The following is a 20,645-nucleotide window of genomic DNA, read 5'->3' on the forward strand; positions in this document are numbered from 1 at the left end:
TACTCAGGAGGCTGAGGCAGGAGAATTGCTTGAACCCGGGAGGTGGAGGTTGCAGTGAGCCGAGATCAAACCACTGCACTCTAGCCTGGGCAACAGAGTGAAACTCTATCTCAAAAAAAAAGAAAAGAAAAAAAAGAATTGGAATTATAAGGTATGCACCCTTTTTTTAACCTACGTTTTTCCATTCTTATACTGTAGAAATATTTTCAGGGGACTAAATATTTTGAAATTTACAATTAAAGACCCAGTTGCTCCTATCATATGAATGTATCATAATTTATATGTTTTTATATTTTTAAAATAAATCCCCTTTGGTTGGACATTTAGATTGCATACAACTTAAAAGCATTATAAACAAACATTAGACATATTTGTATTCATCTCTGAACTATCCTTAGGATAAATTCTTAGAAGTGGAACATAGGGATAAAGATTTAGATATTCACAAGCATTCTGGTATCTTTTGCCAAATAGTCTTCCAGAAAATCTATCCTCAATCATACTCCCATATGCACAGGTGAGCGTGACTATGAGAAAGATTTTGCTGGTTAGAGACTAGCACTTCAGTTTATTGAACTACACGGACAAGCATGACTTGAGCTCAATGTATTTGGGGAACAATAAGGATCCCACTATGAAAGAAGCAAAGGGTACATGGTAGATGTGGCAGGAAGTGACCATGGAGAGATGGTTGCATGTCATGGTAGGAAGTTTGAGATTTATTCTGTAGGCAATTGGGAACTTTCAAAGAATTCAGAGCCAGAGAAGGCCCCACCTGTGTTCAGTAAGCCCTATCTGACACCAACATGAAGATAAATTATGCAGCTGGGAAACTGGAGGCACAGAGATGAATTAGGGAGAAATTATAATGACTCAGGTGAGAGATGTAGACATCTGAACAGGCAGTGCCATCAGGGATGGAGAGGACAAAACGGATATGAAATGCCTTAGGAAAGTAAAAAAATGCAATTAGATATACATTTTTCTGTTTGGGTGATGGCTGGGCTTGTTTGGGTGATGATATTTTTCCAAGGCTGGGAGAGTCCATTACAGGCAAATCTTGTCTGGGAAAGGGGTTACTTGGGCCTGAGGGATGATGGAGGTGCTGCTCTGGTGGAAATAATGGGCTCTTTGGAGCTAAGCTTGAGTTTGAATCCTTGTTCTGCTCCTGGTTGGATCCATGACCCAAAGCCAATTCTTTACCATCTCTGAACCTGAGTTTCCTCCTCTCTGAGATGGAGCTAATTCTGCTCACCTTATAGTGTTATTATGAGAACTAGAGATAATATGTGCCAAGCGCCCCCACAGCTACATGGAAGCTGGTTCTTTGCTTTCGCCACTAAGGGACCCAATCCATCTGCTTTATACTGCTGGAGTGAATAAGCAGCAATAAGTCCTACAAATATGAGCTGGTTTCATTGAAGTCAGAAGAAAGTTGACTTTTGTAACAGCTTATAAGCCTCAACCTAAGCTCTTTGTGTGTGTTATCTTTATTTACACTTACTTGCAGCAAACTTCCAAAGTAGTGCTATTATTCCCACTTTATACAGGGAAAATGAAACTCGAAGAAATCCAGACAGCCCTGCTGGAAAATGGCAGAGCTAGGAGTAATACTTTTGCATGAGTTAGACTCACTTTCCACAAGTCCTATTGCTGCGGCTGCAGTGGCAGGAAGAGGAAAGGATATTTACTACTAACTCTGTAGTCAGAGAAAAGAAGTGTGTTTCCTGATGTTTTAAATCAGACCTTATTTTTAGAAGAGCCATAGAATGTGATAAACCTCCCCTTCCTACGCTGTTTCTGTGAGAATGTCCAAGTACTGTTTGTTGAGGCAGAGGAAAGAAGAGGTGACAGGAAGGAATTAAGAGGAAGCATTATTCATTTCCCATTTTGCTTTGATTCAAGTTCTCAGAAACAGATTACTTGGAAACATGATGCTTCAGGTGAGATAACCTGTTACTTCCTAATTATTCGATGGCGTGTTAAGATGTCTTAGTAGAAAATGTAGTCCTGCTGAAGAGGAGAGCACTGAGTCCAACAAAACATATCATTAACAAAAACAAAAGCTGAAGAATGAAAGCGGCCATGGAAAAACTCTTTCAAATATAGATAGTATTTGACTTGGAGATTTGGTGTCAGACATACTAGCATTCAATTCACAGCTTTGCCATCATCTGGCTCTGTGACCTTCAGGAACGCCCATCCTGAACCTGTGTTCCTTTAGCTGTAAAGTGAAATCCTACATTTGATTAGTGACTGTTTAGCAACAATTATATGCCATGCAGTATTCTAGGCACAGGGCATACAATAGAGAAAAAAGAAAACAAAGATCCTTTTCTAGTGGAGCTTATATTCAAGTGAGGGAGGAGGGAGAAATAATAAGTAAGGCATATAAACTTTAAACATGTAATATATTAGATAGTGATAAGTGCTAGGAAGAAAAAATAAAAAGGAAAGGAAGATGTGTATTTTCATGTGGAAGAAGGGTAGTTAGAATTTTAGGATGCCCAGGGCAGGTCTCAATGAGAAAGTGATTGTTTTAAGTAAAGAGACTAAGGAAGTGAATGAACAAGCTATGCAGATGGCTGGAGATGATAGTAGGTGGTTATATAGATGAGCTTATTGTTTAGGGGAAAGTTCCAAGCTACAGACATAATTTAGAAGCCATTACCTCATAGATGATATTATAATTAAAACCACTGAGATTGAATGAGGTCATCAGGGAGTGATTTGTAGGCAGAAAAGAAAATTGGTCCGAATACTGAGCCCTACAGCATGTCAATATGTACAAATATAAAAGAGAGAAAGTACCTGTAAATGAGACTGAGAAGGAATAGCAAGGGATGTAAGAGGATGGTCAGGTGAGTGTGGTGTCCTGGAATCAAAATGAAAATATATATATATATATTTTACCCTATCAACTGTATTACAAATAAAGGTAGTTTAAATGTGCTGAAACAGTGGGATTCCAATTGGGGGCAGGAGCCTTTACCCAGTGGCAGGAAACTGGCACAGCAAATGCTCCCTGGAAGCAGAGAGCACCCAGAAGAGGCATGGGGGATGGCCTGAACCAAGCAAACCCAGGTATTCATCTGGAACTCATCAATCAGATGACTTACTCCTCCTCTTAAAATGTATTTTAAGGCAAAAGGTGCTGCTGATACACTAAATAAGTGAAATGAAGACTGAGAAAGGAAATCTGGATTCAGAAACATGGTGGTCACAGGTGTCCTTGAGAAAAGCTGTTTTGGTGGAGTACTGGGGACAAAATCCTGCTTGGAGTGGGCTCAAGAGAGAAGGGAAGGAGAGAACGAAGAGTATGTCTAGACAACTTGTTTGAGATGCTTTGATATCAAGGGAAGGAGAGAGAGAAACGTGGCTATGATGGAGACAAAGTAGTATCAGGAGAGGAGTTCTGTCCATTTATTATTCTGATGGTGAAAATAGTCCCAAATATGTTTGTATGTTAGTGGAAAAAATCTAGTAGAGCAGGAAAAACAGATGAGGTTTCTGAAAAATGAAATAGTATCTGGAGAGAATTGGGATAATGATAATAGACCATAAAATTGTGATTGATCTTTTAAATTAAATACCTACTGTGAGTCAGGTTTCTGTACTTGGCCCTTTGCATTTATTATTATCCTCTAAAATGCCCTGCTTATCATTCCCATTTTACAGACAAGAAAATTGGGGTTTGGAATGTTAGTTATCATGCTGTAGAGCAAGGGTTCTCAAACTGTGATGTGTGTGCACATCACCTGGGGATCTTGTTAAAATGCAGAGTTTGATTCAGTAGGTCTGAGCGGGGTCGTGAGAATCTGCATTCCTAATATGATCCCAGGTGATGCTGATGCTGCTGGACCACACGAAGACTAAATGGAGTCTAGAAAAGACCATGTGGAGAGTACTGAATTCCTGGCCTGTTTGATACAAAAATCCCAAGTCCCTTTCACAGGTGCCGTGTATCCTCCCATGATCTTGGTTGGGTTACAAATTAGAAAAACAAAAGTGAAAGAGAAACCCAAGGAAACCCAAAGAGAAACCCAGGGAGGAAGGAAAACCACCATTTTTTTTTCCTGCTGTCTTGTAGGAAGAATCCTGAGGAAAGTGGCACTGGCAGATTTGGCACACCAAAGCATATGCTCATTATTGGCCCATTGGAAGGATCAAGATTCCCCCACTGGGCCATCTCAGAAGAGTGTCTGGGCCAGACGCGCTTTTTCTTCCCTTTCCTCCCCTCCCCTTCTCCTTTCTCTTCTCCTTTCCCTTCTCTCCTTTCCTTTCCTTTCCTTTCCTTTCCTTTCCTTTCCTTTCCTTTCCTTTCCTTTCCTCTCCTCTCCTCTCCTCTCCTCTCCTCTCCTCTCCTCCCCTCTCCTCTCCTTTCCTTTCCCTTCCTTTCCTTTCTCTTTTCCTTTCCTTTCTCCTTTCCTTTCCTTTCTCTTTTCCTTTCCTTTCCTTTCCCCTTCACCTCCCCTCACCTCCCCTCCCTCCTTCCCTCCCATCCCCCCTCCCCCTTCCCCTCTCCTCTCCTTTCCCCTCTACTCTCTCTCTTTCTCTCCTACAGTGTCCCTCTGTTGCCCAGGCTGTAGTATAGTGGTGCAATCATAGCTCACTGCAACCCCAAACCCCTGGGCTCAAGTGATTCTCCTGCCTCAGCCTCTGGAGTAACTGGGACTATAGGCATAGGCCAGTGCAGCTAGATACTCTTTAAATTTTTTTTTTTTTTTTTTGTAGGAATGAGGTCTTGCTATGTTGCCCAGGATAGCCTCAAACTCCTGGGCTCAAACAATTCTCCCATCTTGGCCTCCCAAATTGCAGAGATTACAAGAATGAGCCACCACGCCTGGCCAGACAGGCTTTTCTAGTCATGATGAAGTGTCAGCTCATCCCAGTTCATTCTCTTCCTTGGCAGTATAATATATGAAAGTTAGTCCCACATCTAGACTTAAATGGAAAAATAGCTTTATTGTAGTCCAGCCTGAAAACTTGCTCTTTTCATCAGCAAGGTGTGGTGCAAGGTGGAGCACTCAGATTTGGGAGTTAGATGTAGTTACTTTTAAATCTGATCTGGGCCCTGCTATTTATTAAATGCATGATCTGAGCACATTTTGAACCTATAGGCTAGTGCAAAAATAATTGCAGTTTTGCCATCACTCAATGGCAAAAAACACAATTACTTTTGCACCAACCTAATATATTCTCATCTCTAAAATGGAGATTATGCTCTCTAATTTACAGATAAGCAGTACTGCTTCTTGGTTAAAAGCATAGCCATTGGAATAATTAGTATAAGAGCTTAAATCTTAATACTATGATTTCCCAGTTGTGTTTTTAACTCCCGTAAGCTTTAGTGTTTCTCATCTGTACAATTGGGAGATTAACCTTACTTCCTAAGATTAATGTTCCAACAAATGAGATCTTCTATGTAGAAATCAATAAATGTCAGCTCTTATTATTAATATTAATGCTATTTTTACAGGGCTTTTGTGAGAAGTGATTGAGACACACTTCTCACAAAAGAAGTGTTCTCACAGATGTGAAAACACACAGTACAGCATCTTTCATGGAGGAGTCACCCTGTACATCTTTGTTTTCCTTTCCTCCTAATCTCTGGGGTTATCGGATGAAGTTTGTTAATAGAAAACAATTTTAAAAGAAGTATCTTAAGTATCCAGAATCTAGAAATAAAATTAATTTAGCCTTCAGCCTGAAGCATAATCGAAGAATAGAAGAAATTCAAAGGAACCATAAAGATTTTCTTTTCCTTGGGCAATAGGGAATATCAGAAGGATGAAGTAAAGCCATCTTGCAGAAGTGTCTGTCAATGCACTTTATTCAAGCTACCTTGAAATACCACTATTTCAACTCTTAGGTCTCCAAATATTATATGGAAATACATATATAGCACTTAAAAATCTACTTTGAAGAATTAAAAACCATTAAAGTTCATGTAAGAGCATAATCTGATTTTATTACTGATGACTGCAAGCAACATATCATTTTAAGTTTTTGTTTTTTTTTTTGAGATGGAGTCTCGCTCTATCGCCAGGCTGGAGTGCAGTGACTCGATCACAGCTCACTACAACCTCCGCCTCCCAGGTTCAAGCGATTCTTCTGCCCCAGCCTCCGGAATAGCTGGGACTACAGGTGCGCACCACCACACCCAGTTAATTTTTGTATTTTTAGTAGAGATGGGGTTTCACCATGTTAGCCAGGATGGTCTTGATTTCTTGACCTCGTGATCTGCCCACCTCGGCATCCCAAAGTGCTGGGATTACAGGCGTGAGCCACCGTGCCTGGCCCTCAGATGATCTTTTTTTTTTTTAATTTAATTTTTTATTTGTGTATTTCACTGTAGTCCTGTGACAACAAAATTACATCTGTGTACCAGAGCATACATACATCAACAGTAAGATGTAATTTTTCATTACATCACTGCTAGAATATTTAGCTTTGTGTAGAAGATACATAAGCATGTAAGATGGCCACACCAAATAATTTTGTTTTTTCTTAATCTTTTTTTTTTTTTTATCAGTAATACTTTATCAACTTCACTGTTAACAGAATTGTAAATTATCTGGGTAATAGGGTGTGTGGAGAAGACTAACTGTGTTATACTGTAATAGTTGCTAGATAATCTCACACACACACCAATAAGGAACTGTCACCATAATTAAGGGCTAATTACTATTGTTAGTTGCACAATGATAAAGTTCTTTTGAAAATATTGGTTAGCCCACTTCTACGTGAAAAATGCCCTTTCCACTTATACACAAGAAAAAAATATTCAGAAAGTTACTTTTGGCCTTGCTATGTCAAAAAGTCAACTGTACACAGATCTACGTGTTAAATCTAAAATTATAATTTTAAAAGTTGATTAAAGACCAAAATGTCATGCATTTTTTACTATCAGTTACACAGAGGCTTTAAAAGTGTTGCAAGACCATATAGTATATATTAGCTTTTATACTGCTAATGCACAACTAACAGCAAACTTGATTAGATTAACAGAAATCTGTCTTAATTACACCTTTATATATCACACTAGAGACAAATGCCACAAGATCTGCAGAAACATTCCGTTCTGAGCACTTGAATGGGAGGATAACTTGTTGAGTTGTAATCCTTCACATACAGAAAAACAAAAAAAATTCTGCAGTCTCACATTACAAAAAAAAAGTACTGCTGTAAAATATTAAGAAGGGGTAAAGGATATAATCTATAACACTAACTTAGGACTAGTGTCAAAAAGCAAACAAAACCTATAAATAAAAATATCAAAATACACAGAACAACTGAAGCACAAATCCTGCATTAAATACAGTAAAGATTTAATATGACAATGCACTAGTTAATGGAAGACACAAAAATGGGGGGGGGGGGAACTAAGGCAACCAGAAAATAAAATCAAAATAATGGGAAAAAATTGGAACCACTGTTTTCCCCCTAGTCAGAGCATATATATATATTTTTTGGTGTCTTTCCATTCAAATAATACATAACACTACATTTTTTAATGTCATAGAAAAACTTGGTCCTTCCATGAAATCCTTTAAATTCTTGATAAATTTTTCAATGTAGACATTATTATGAATGAAAAACAGCCAACAAATGGGCACCTTTTGTTTTTTAACACTGAAGATTTACAGACACCTTTTAAAAGTTATCATAATCTTTTTTTGTCTTTTTTTCCCCTCAGCTTCAAATCCATCAATTCCATCACTATCCCTTCTTCATTTCCTGTTGTCGTGGATATTAAAATGTTGGCTCATTTGTGGTAATGGATCCATGCCTATAACTTTGTATATCTGGCGGAATGCAAGGAGTCTGAATGCAGACTGTGCACTGGATGTGATGTATTCACACTGCTGGTCTGTCATTGTTGCCAAGGTATAAAACGGATCCTTTTCACAAAGATCCAGAAGCCCAGGACTACCTTTAAAAATAATCCCTGAAGAAATGCACTCATAAGCTCTTCTCAGTGCATCCCCAGGGCCCTGAGGGCTAGAAGCACTGCTGATTGCTTTCTCTACTAATAACTCCATAGTTGCAGAAACTTTATCAACTATTTCATCATCTTCAAGTGCCTAGCCATTATGTGCAAGCCATTATAACCAAAATAAAATGAACATGGGCTCTGTCTTCCAAGAAATTGCAGAAATGTGGAGGTTATGAATAAGTAAAGAATGAGCTAGAAAATAGAAAATTTTTTAAGCCAAATGTAAATACACTAACAGCTCAGAGAAAAATTTTTTCAAGGAAATTCATAGAGAGGATAAACAGGTGGCTTCAGTCTTAAGGGTTAGAGAGGATACAGAAATGAATCATCAAAATCCACTCAATTTGCAAACTTGGATTTATGAATTCACGTGTACTAATTAGGCTAACTCTTTGAAGCCCAGGAGTTTTTGAAGATAAAGATCCTTATTTAGTAATAACAAATGATTTCCACTGTGGAGAGATTCCACTGAGTTAGGTACTATGCTCAGAATAATCTTCTGGAACGCTGTCCTTCTGAGATGGAGAATGAAATGAATTTCTGACATGCGCACGTAAGAGCGTATCAGTTTATCATCACCAAAACTCACCTCTGGTGACATGATAATACTTGTCTCCGAAACAGCAAGCTGTTTCTCTCCTCTGTGTTTGTGCTCAGGCTGTTCCTTCTGCAAAGAATGTCCTTCCCCTACTTTTTTTTTTCCTTCAACATTTATTTTTAAGTTCTGGGGTACATGTGCAGGATATACAGGTTTGTTACGTGGGTAAACGTGTGCCATGGTGGTTTGCTGCACAGATCATCCCATCACCTAAGTATTAAGCCCAGCGTCCATTGCCTATTCTTCCCTATGGTCTCCCCCACCAACCCCTCCCTCCAACAGGTCCCAGTGTGTGTTGTTCCCCTCCCTATGTCCATGTGTTCTCATTGTTCAGCTTCTACGCATAAGTAAGAATATGCGTGTTTGGTTTTCTGTTCCTGCGTTAGTTTGCTGAGGATAATGACTTCCAGCTCCATCCATGTCCCTGCACAGGACATAACCTCATTCCTTTTTATGGCTGCATAGTATTCCATGGTGTATGTGTACCACCTTTTCTTTATCCAGTCTATCACTGATGGGCATTTGTGCTGATTCCATGTCTTTGATATTGTGAATAGGGCTGCAATGAACATACACATGTATGTGTCTTTATAATAAAATAATTTATATTCCTTTGGGTATATACCCAGTAATGGGATTGCTGGGTCAAATGGTATCTCTGCCTTTAGGTCTTTGAGGAATCATCACACTGTTTTCCACAATGGTTGAACTAATTTACACTTCTACCAACAGTGTAAAAGCATTCCTTTTTCTCTGCAACCTCAGCAGTATCTGTTGTTTCTGGACTTTTCAATAATCACCATTCTGACTGGTGTGAGGTGGTATCTCATTGTGGTTTGGATTTGCATTTCTGTAATGATCAGTGAGGTTGAGCTTTTTTTTCATGTTTGTTGGCCTCATGAATGTCTTCTTTTGAGAAGTGTCTGTTCATGTCCTTTGCCCATTTTTTAATGGCCTTCCCCTACTTCTTAACCTGGGCAACTCAACTTAGTGGCTACCGGCCAACACACCTGACTTCACAGAGAGAATCGTGCCCCTCTTGTCAGTGCTTCTGTAACACCCTGGGATGATGTCTGCCCTAAGACTAACCTTATGGTACTGAAGATGGAGTAATCATTGCCTGACTTCTTACTGTATCATGAGCTCCCGACCTTTGCTACCCCTTCTGTGTTGCTTGGCACATATCAGGCACCACAATCTGACACTATCTGTCTTTTACTGGGCAAATGTATATTCTGTGATTAATGGACATATTTGGATTTATTTCTATAGTTTTGTTTTGTTCTATTTAAACTGTTTTTCTATGCCTTATTTAAAAAATCTTCCTGAGTTAAAAATCTTCCTGATTAAAAAAATTATTTTTACTTCTCATTGTGGCTTGAAGCTGTACATTTTGTTTCTACTGTAGTCTATTTTGGTGGCTAAACTTAACATTTGAAAAATGTATACTTCACTTTAGAAAGTCAAGTAAATGAACATCTGTTCTCTTCCTAAACAGTTCAATGCCCTTAGTATCTTAATGCAATGATGCTTTAGATCTCGTCACTCTACTTTTGCATATCATTGCCTAATATTGCGGTTCATTTTATTATTATTGTATGTTTATTTTAAAATGAAATTTACTTTTGCCAAAGAGCAACAGACTATATATGAATGGGTTTAATTTCTATTTTGTTCCATTCATCTACTGATATACAATATATCCACAATAAAACTTAATCAATTTTAAGTATACAAGTTTACAAATGTATGCAATCATTTAATCACTACCACAGACATAGCATAGAATATATCTTTACCTGGCACAGTTTCTTTATGCTCATTGCAGTCAATACCAATTCGTCATGGTCCCAGGCAACCACTGATCTGCTTCCTACCACTATTGATGAGATTTGTCTTTTCTAGAGCTTCACAAAAATTAAATAACACATTAGGTATTGTTTTATGTCTAACTCCATTCACATAGTTTAATGTTGTTGACAGCCATCCATGTTGCGTGTATCAATTTTTTTATTACCAAGAATTCCATGGTATGGAAATACCAATATCACAACTATTTTTATTCATTAATCAATTGACAAACATTTGGGTTATTTCCAGTTTGGGGATATTATGAATAATGCTGCTATGCATTTATAAACAACTTTTTGAGTGGGCATAAGTATTTCTCTTGGATAATTACCTAGGAGTTGAATTGCTGAGTTTTATGGTAAGTGTATGTTTTTTAAAAAAACATTATCACTATGATTCTAATCAGTTCACATATTAATATTACATATGCTTTAAAAAACACAAATATTTTCAAAGCTGTGTTATATACTATGATATCAAGAGTGTGGAGGTAAGTCGGGTAAATGTATGCTTATTTTTAGAAGAAACTTCTAAACAGTTTTTAAAAGTTGGTTGTACCATTTTGCGTATCCATCTGCAAAATATGAGAGTTCCAGTTGCTCTACATCCTCATTAATCCTTGGAATTACCAGTCTTTTTGATTTTAGCTGTTCTGTGGCTGTATGGTGGTACATTGCCCTTTTAAAATTAAATTTCCTCAAGACTAGTCATATGGAGAATCTTTTTGTGTCCTATGGCCATTCATATACTTTTTTTTTTTATTTTTGAGACAGAGTATGACTTTGTCGCCCAGGCTGGAATGCAGTGGCATGATCTCAGCTCACTGTAACTTCTACCTCCCAGGTTCAAGCGGTTCTCATGCGTCAGCTTCCCGAGTAGCTGGGATTACAGGCATGAGCCACCACGCCTGGCTAATTTTTTGTATTTTAGTAGAGACAGGGTTTCAGCATGTTGGCCAGGCTGGTTTCGAACTCGTCACCTCACGTGATCCACCCGCCTCGGCCTCCCAAAGTGCTGGGATTACAGGCATGAGCCACCACGCCCGGCCTCATATACTTTCTTTTATGAAGTGTGTATTCAATTTTTTTGTATATTTAAAAATTTGGTTTTCTTCTTATTCTTGAGTTGTAAGGATTATTTGAGTATTCTTATTATGAATATTTTCTACCTGTCTTTGTAACTTGCCTTTTTGTTTTCTTAATGGTGTCTTTCATGAAGAAGAAGTTTTATATTTTGATGAAGTCAATTTTATCAGTGTTTTATTTTATGGCTCATAGTGATCGGGTCCTGTCTAAGAAATTCTAAGCCAACTTTGCAAAGATTTTCTACATTTTTTATTCTAGAAGCTTTATAATTTTAAATTCTAAGTGTAAATTTTGGATTTCTATTGAGTTAATTATTGTGCATGGTGTGAGGTAAGGGTTGAAGTTTGTTGTTTTCTTTATAGAGATTTAAGATTTTCAGCACCATTTGTTAAAAAGACAGTCCTTTCTCCATTTCCCCGTTTCCCAACTGGTCTAAAGTTAAATGACTGTACATATGTGTGCATCTATTTCTGAACTTTCCATTCTGCTCCATTGACCTATTTGCTTATTCTGACATCAACACCACACTCTATTTCTGTAATTGTATAGTTAACTTTTAATCAGGTATATACATCTTGCTACTTTGTCCTACTTTTTCTAAACAGTTTAAGCTCCTCTGGGCCTTTTTAAATGCCATATAAATTTTAGAATCAGCTTGTCACTTTCTACAAAAAAAAAAAAACCCTGCTAGAATTTTGATTTAATTTTGATTGAGATAGTGATCCAATTTTACCTTTTAAAAGTATAGATAACAGTTTTCCCAGCACACTTAAAAAAACTGTCCTCCCTGATTTTCGCAGCCACATATATTATACATCAAGGGTACATATACATATGCATTCATTTTCTAGGCAATCTATTGTTTCATTCACACTTTTATGGTTTTCTTCCACTAATAATACATGGTTTTAATAATTACAATTTTATAATAATTCTAGCTATCTAGTAAGGGCCATTGCCCCTCCTTGTTCTTTGATTTCTAGAAATCTTTTGAGCATTTGTAGCATTTTTACTTTTCACATTACATTATCAGTTTCTAAAAAATAAATGCCCCCAAAACAAAAAACAAAAACCTGTTTGTATTCTGATTGGAATCACTTTGAATTCTTAGATAAATTTGGGGAAGAATGAATATCTTTATAGTATTACATCTTCTAACACATTGAACCTGTTTTTTCTCTTAATTTATTTAGGTCTTTAAAACCACTTTTGAATAATGTTTTAATTTTCCCCCATAAATATCTTACACGTTTTTTGTTAGCTGTACTATTACGTACTTTACATTTATAGAAGTTATTGTAAATGACAGTCTTTTTTCTGAAAATTATAGTTTCTGTGTGTTGTATAGAATTCAAACAATTTATTATTCTGATTTTACAATTAGCTAAACTCTTATAAATTCCTTTTTTTCCCTCTTTTTAAATTTTCCCAGCCACTTAATCAGTCCAACTCCGATAAATTCAAATCATTTTAAAGATTCCTTGGATTTCTAAGATTATAAATTTATCATCGAATTAAAGAGATTTTATTTTGTCCTTTCTAATCTATAGCCTTTTAATTTTCTTACTGCATTGGCTAGGACTTCTAATACAATGTTGAAAAGAAAAGATGGTGATAGAAAGTATCCCTGTCTCATGCTGATCTAAAAGGAAAAGCTTTCAGCACTTTACTATTAAATATGTTTACTTTACCTATCCTTAGTAATGGACCTACCTAAGTCTATTTGGTCAGGTACAAGGTTTAGGACAAGTTATATAAGCTGTTTTTAATCGCTTATAAATATATATTTGCTTAATAAATTTCTGTAATTGTGGTAAAAATTGGTTTTAGATTTACTTTAATTATGTGTGAGAATGTTGACTTTTATCAGAAGGTTCTCTGCATTAAGTTGATCAAATAATTTTTCTTAATTTATTAATCTAACAAATTACACTAATTGATATTTTAATATTAATCCAACTTTACCTTCCTGGGATAAATAGAACTTGTTCATCACATATTAACGGTTATTGCATTATAATCAGTTATACATTATACATTACTATATTTAGTTATATAATATTTCATTTAGAATTTTTGTGTCTATCTCCATAAGTAGGATTGACCTGTAATTCTTGCCCTGTCACCCAGGCTGGAGTGCAGTGGTGTGATCATAGCTCACTGTTTTGAAATGTCAAAAGCTGGCTCCCCAAACATTATCAACACAACCTATTGATGAGACAAAAATGACAGTTTGATGAGACAAATGCTCACAGCAGTAAGAGAATACGAACTCTGCACAGCTTTAGCAATGTCTCTGAAGAGCGGAGGTAAGGGCAAATTTATTGAATTGGAAGTTTGATTTAAGGGAGGGTGGAGGGATAGCATTAGGAGATATATCTAATGTAAATGACGAGTTAATGGGTGCAGCACACCAACATGGCACATGTATACATACATAACAAACCTGCATGTTGTACACATGTACCCTAGAACTTAAAGTATAATAAAATATATATATATATATATATATATATATATATATAAAAGAAGGCTCTTTCAAAGGTGGTAGAGGCTGGCTAATTAGGATTGGGTAAACATCAAGATATAACTGTTCAGCCTAGGGGAAAATACTGGGAAGGATTAAACAACTGTAGAGTGCAAACTGTTTGTTGATGTTTACCATCGAAGATTTATTGGGTCTTTTAGGAACTTTCTGTAATGAAGAATCAGAAAACTATGTGTCTGAGCAAGATACTCCTAGAAGGCAAAAGTCATGCTAATGAAGACAAAAGGATAGCACCAAGTCATGATAACATAGCCCATGAGGTGTGGTTTTGGTTCATAGTGTCCAGGCTGAATGTAAGATAGACAGTGTCTATTCTTTGGAGCTAGCTGTCAAGATTGCACAAAATTGATAAAATGAGCTATGAAGTGCTCTTTAATTTTCTACAGTATGACATATTTTGTGTAAAATTAGAATTATGTATTATTTCAGTATTCGTGAATACTTCCCTTTTAAAATTGTCTAGGACTGCTGTTTTCTTTGTAGGAAGATTAGTTAGCTTTGATTTAATTTTCATGTTTTCTGTTCTTTAATCTTTTTTAAAAATAGATATTATTATTATTATTATTTGAGATGGAGTCTCACTCTGTTACCCAGGCTGGAGTGCAGTGGTGCAATCTTGGCTCATGGCAACCTCCGCCTCCTGGGATAGATCTTATTTTTTAGAGTGGTTTTAGATTCACAGCAAAATTAGGGGAAAAGTCAGAAATCTCCCATATATCCTCTGGACCCAATATCATCCACATCCTGGACTCAACAACACACACCAGAGTACTACATTTTTTACAATTGATGAATCTACATTGACACATCATTATCACCCAAAGTCCATAGTTTACAGCTTGGGCAAATGCATAATGACATGTATCCAGCACAATGGTTTCACTGCCCTAAAAATCCTCTGTTCTCTCTTATTCTGATAATCTGGTAATTACTTTGTGCTGGTAATCACTGATTTTTTTTTTTATTATTATACTTTAGGTTTTAGGGAACATGTGCACAATGTGCAGGTTTGTTACGTATGTATCCATGTGCCGTGTTGGTTTGCTGCACCCATTATCTCGTCATTTAGCATTAGGTATATCTCCTAATGCTGTCCCTCCCCCCTCCCCCCATCCCACAACAGTCCCTGGAGTGTGATGTTCCCCTTCCTATGTCCATGAGTTCTCATTGTTCAATTCCCACCTATGAGTGAGAATATGCGGTGTTTGGTGTTTTGTCCTTGCGATAGTTTACTGAGAATGATGTTTTCCAGTTTCATCCATGTCCCTACAAAGGACATGAACTCATCATTTTTTATGGCTGCATAGTATTCCATGGTGTATATGTGCCACATTTTCTTAATCCAGTCTATCGTTGTTGGGCATTTGGGTTGGTTCCAACTCTTTGCTATTGTGAATAGTGCCGCAATAAACATACGTGTGCATGTGTCTTTATAGCAGCATGATTTATAGTCCTTTGGGTATATACCCAGTAATGGGATGGCTGGGTCAAATGGTATTTCTAGTTCTAGATCCCTGAGGAATCGCCACACTGACTTCCACAATGGGTGATCTTTTTTTTTTTTTCTTTTTTTGTGACAGAGTCTCACTCTGTGGCTCATGCTGGATTGCACTGGTGCAATCTCAGCTCACTGGAGCCTCTGCTTCCTGGGTTCAAACAATTCTCCTGTCTCAGCCTCCAGAGTAGCTGGGACTACAGGCATGCACCACCACACCCGGCTAATTTTTGTAATTTTAGTAGAGATAGGGTTTCACCATGTTGGCTAGGCTGGTCTCGAACTCCTGACCTCAAGTGATCTGCCTGCCTCGGCCTCCCAAAGTGCTGGGATTACAGCCATGAGCCACCATGCCTGTACATCACTGATTTTTTTTTTACTGTCTCCATAGTTTTGCCTTCTCCAAGATGTCATATAGTTGGAATTATTTAGCCTTCTCAGATTGGCTTCTTTCACTTAGTAATATACATTTAAGGTTTCTTCATGTCTTTTCATGGCTTGATAGCACGTTTCTTTTTAGTGATGAAAAATATTCCATTGTTTCGATTCATCACAGAATTTCTATGTCTTCACCTACTGTAGGACATCTTGGTTGTGTTCAAGTTTTGGCGATTTTATAATTGCCAAATAATCCGTTTAAAGCTGCTCTAAACATCTATGTGCAGGTTTTTGTATGGACATCAGTTTTCATCTTATTTGGGTAAATAGCAAAGAACACAATTGCTGGATCATATGTTAAGAGTATGTTCGGTTTTATAAGAAACTGCCAAACTGTCTTCTAATGTAGGTGTACCATTTTACATTTTCACCAGCAATAAATGAGGGCTCCTGTTAATTCACATCCTCGCCAGCATTTGATGTTGTCAGTGCTTTGAATTTTGGCCATTATAATAGATATGTAATGATATTGATATCTTAATATTGTTTCAATTTACATTCATCTAATGACATGATGTTGAGCATTTTTTCATATGCTTATTTACCATTTACATATCATCTTTGGTAAGGTGTCTGTTCAGATCTTTGTTATTAACTTTTTTTTTGAGACAGAATTTTGCTCTTGTCTCCCAGGATAGAGTGCAATGGCGTGATCTTGGCTCACTGCAACCTCTGCCTCCCAGGGTCAAGCTATTCTCCTGCATCAGCCTCCCAAGTAGCTGGGATTGCAGATGCCTGCTAGCATGCCCAGCTAATTTTTGTATTTTTTAGTAGAGGCGAGGTTTCGCGATGTTGGCCAGGCTGGTCTTGAACTCCTGACCTCAGGTGATCCACTTGCCTCGGCCTCCCAGAGTGCTGGGATTACAAGCGTGAGCCACTGAGCCTGGCCAAAATTTTTTTTATTGTTGAATTTTAAGAGTTCTTCGTATGTTTTGGATAACAATTCTTTATCAGATATATCTTTTCCATATATTCTCTCTTAGTCTGTTGCTTGTCTCAATCTCTTGACAGTGTGTTTTGCAGAGAAGTTTTTAATTTTAATGAAGGCTAGTTTACCAGTTATTTCTTTCACAGATTGCCTCTTTGGTGTCAAATTTGAAATATTATCACCATACCTCAGGTCATCTAGATTTTCTCCTATGCTATCTTTTAAGGAGTTTCATCATTTTGTGTTTTACATTTAGGTCTGTGATCTATTTGGTGTTTATTTTTATGAAGAGTGTAAAATGTATGTCTAGGTTTTTTTTTTTCATGTAGATGTTCAATTGTTTCAGCTCTATTCATCCTATTTCCTTTTAAGCTTAGCTGTGTATTTAAAAGGATCCTTATTTGATTTTTCTCATCATTTCCAGCTATTTCAAAGGGGGAGTTTTTCAGTGTATCTATTTCATCATGGTGCTAGAAAAGAAAGTCCCCCAAAAATGTTTGTTGAAATGAATGCAGCATATGACCAGAAAAAATACTGGAAATTGAATCTGTTAGGAAAAAATAAAAGAGGAATTAGCAAATTCAGCAGTTTGCTAGTTTTATATATAATTTGATTTCCAAGATTTCATCAGTATGCATTCTGTTTTACATGAAACCACAGACACGCCATAGTGTTACTCAACCTTAGCCATGGGCATGATTTTCTTGAGTTAGGTCCAGGCCCAACATCTGTGGTGAGAGTTCAGATCCTATTTGTGGCTGGACCATGGCCGGTTGTAAGGGTGGTATGGGATCAGGAAGCGGTGGCAATCTGGCCCACAGAAAGATACCAGAAAGTAAAAAGACCTGCCATGTTGTTCTAAAGAGAGAATTATCACTGTTAAAAGTTAATTTTCAAAAAAAGTATAAATGATAATGGATAAAAGGATCATTGCTCTTACAGGGATGAAAAATGAACTTAAATATTTTATTTAACTCATACAGTTATAACTATGGACATGTTCTCAGCAGTTAAAAGGAGAAGTCACAAAAGCACACTTTTATATTAAGTAAAGGAATGCTGAAATGAATGTGCATGAGGAGGCAACACTAATTTTTTGCTAGTTGGAGAGAAAAGTCAATTAAGCCTCTACTAAACAGGACAAAATTGCAAGTCTATAGACAATAATTTATTTGTCAGTTATTCATCCTTTTCAGATTTATGAAGTAGTTTCTGCAGAATTACATTAAGATAACCTAGAACAGTGTGCTGTAGACAACATGTAGTTTTCTGTTGAAACACATATTTTTTCTTATACTACTAATTAAAGACAAATCCATTGTTTCAGGAAAATTTGTCAATCCATGAAATGAGGGTAATTTATTAAAAAGTAAGCTCCTTCTAGCCCTGTGAATCTAGTTTTCTGAGGTATGACTGACCCACAAACCTGGATTACCTCTGCATTACAGTTATCCGTAAAGCTTTCAGAAGACAGATGCCTGAGGTGTAATTCCCAAAGAGTCTAATCTAAATGCTCTGGCTGTGGCCTGGGAATCTCTATTACTAAAAGCCTCTCTGGCAATTTGCTGCATAGTCAATATTGAGAATTATTGCCCTAAACAGTTCCACACCTGCCTAACTCTTTTCTGATTATACCTGGCTTGTATTTGAAGCTAAAAAGAGTGTTAGCAACGGAGTGTGGTAATCAGACAAATCAATCCTTGCTAAAAGGATAAAATAATCATTTTGCCTTAAGTAAAGGCAAAGGGAACCTATTCTTTCAGATGATCTTTATGGAATAATTCTAATTACTGGAATTTTCAAGTATCTGACTGCCTGAACAAACCCAAACAAAACTACTCATCATTATTTTTTCTAGCATTATTGAATGTTCTTTTTAAGCCAAGCTTCTTGCATCTCATCTACAACTTCCATAATCCATTGATTATCAAAATTTATGCCCTATTTGGCCTCCTAAATTTCCTGTCTGTCATGATTATAACTCAACTCTTTGCATCAAGCCTAGAAGTTTATTCCTGATCTTCCAGCCAACATCTTTGTGACTAGTCAAACTCAACCTCCCTGTGTTTCCGTTTTTTCATCAAATAATTTAAATTATTTCCACCTTCTCACTCTCACAGCATTATTTGATAAGACTTACCAATTGTGACAAGACATAAAACTGGTAATAAGACACTTAACCTTTTCAGAAACTCTCTAATTTACTTTCATGCCTCCAGGCAATAACATTTTTATAGGACATTGACTATGCATCCACAAATATTTTAGGAATTGGTTTACAAAGGTAACTAGGATATAATTTTTCATGCCAAATTGTTCAGAGATGGAGCAATAGCCAGGGAAACAATGGCAACCCAACATGGTACTGCCAGCCTAGGGTTGTGTTCCCCACATGATCGTGCTAAGGGGACTGAGTTTCCTTGGGAGCATCACTGAAGTCTTCTCAGGGAAGCCTGTTCTCAGATGCTTAGGGCTCTGAGCTGATCACACTGGTCACACACACTCGTTTGAAGACATATTTGAGCACTGAAGCTGAGCAGCAGTGAGTGTAATTTTCTTTTCTTTACTAACTGTATATGGTGAGAATTTTTCTTCAACTACTGTGTTTTCTTCATTAAAACCACATTTTGATTCCAAGCTATTATATAATCTTTTAATCTTCAATGCTTTAAACAAACTAGAAATATCTTTCTTGGCAGGGATAACGGCTTGTTAAAGCAGAGGGACAGGGCAAGTGATCAAACACTATCTCTCCCCTTTAAAGCCATCCTGTCTCAGAATGTTGTCTCTTGTTTTTAAATCCTCTCTGGAGTGGAGTTTAATCAAGTCAGTTGTGCTTCCACAAAATAAAAGATGGCTGGATTATGTATGTCAGACTAAATAGTAATAAAACTTGTTTAGATGGGACTTTTGTTTAAAGACTTTAGCCATTTCATAAACAATCTTTAATTCTCTTTAAAATTTAATTCTTCATAGAGTGTCTGTGTCGGCATGGAGTTGGTTTCAGAAAATGTGTCTTTTATATACTAATTTGAGATTAGGGTTCCATGCAGTGTTATTTGACCAGAAGACTCAGATATAACTAAATACTACCTCTTAAGTAACAAAGATTGAATGACAACTGAGGACCAAGGATAGGAAAAGACAAAATGCCATTTAATTTAATCTCATCTAGGGTCCAAAACCATAATCCATATAGCCCTGGTAACCTAGACTTGAGAAAGTGGTTTGGCTAGTGTGCTAAACAACCTTTTTATTGTTCCTAAACCCAAATACCAGTGTAACACCCCAAATTATATTTGTCTTCCATGCTGACAAACAGAGGCCACTGTCCTTCAGGAGAAATCTTAGCCAACTAACTCACTACTGGGGTGGCATAGGGTGATGGCTTAGGGTATTCTAACAGGCGTTTTCACTGATGTCATTCTACAGAGCAGTATAGAAAGGACTAATGTTTCTAAAAGTAAGCCATGAAAGGTGAAACATTTTTATTTATAGTTGCATGTATATTTTAATATATTTGGAAATATATGGGCAGATTATCAAACCTGTGATTTCACAAATTAGACTGACCACATTTAAATGAAAGAAGTGAATCAATTAAAAAATATTAAGCAAATATTAATACAAATGGGAGGTGGTGTGGAAGCTCCAAAGCCATCATTGAGGGTTCAGGTTGTGATGTGACACTGTCTGGTTTCAA

The 20,645-nt window shown here is 36.9% G+C and overlaps 1 protein-coding gene and 1 pseudogene across 2 annotated transcripts in view; one reads left to right on the top strand and one right to left on the bottom strand.

The window, feature by feature from the left end:
• ACTA2 (actin alpha 2, smooth muscle) overlaps positions 1-20,645 on the top strand; it is a 276,535-nt gene that overhangs the window by 72,760 nt on the left and 183,130 nt on the right. The window lies entirely within an intron of this gene.
• On the bottom strand, positions 7,657-8,045 carry LOC129480483 (zinc finger RNA-binding protein-like; annotated as a pseudogene).

This window comes from Symphalangus syndactylus, chromosome 4 (genome assembly GCF_028878055.3).
Source record: "Symphalangus syndactylus isolate Jambi chromosome 4, NHGRI_mSymSyn1-v2.1_pri, whole genome shotgun sequence".
Lineage (NCBI taxonomy): Eukaryota > Metazoa > Chordata > Mammalia > Primates > Hylobatidae > Symphalangus > Symphalangus syndactylus.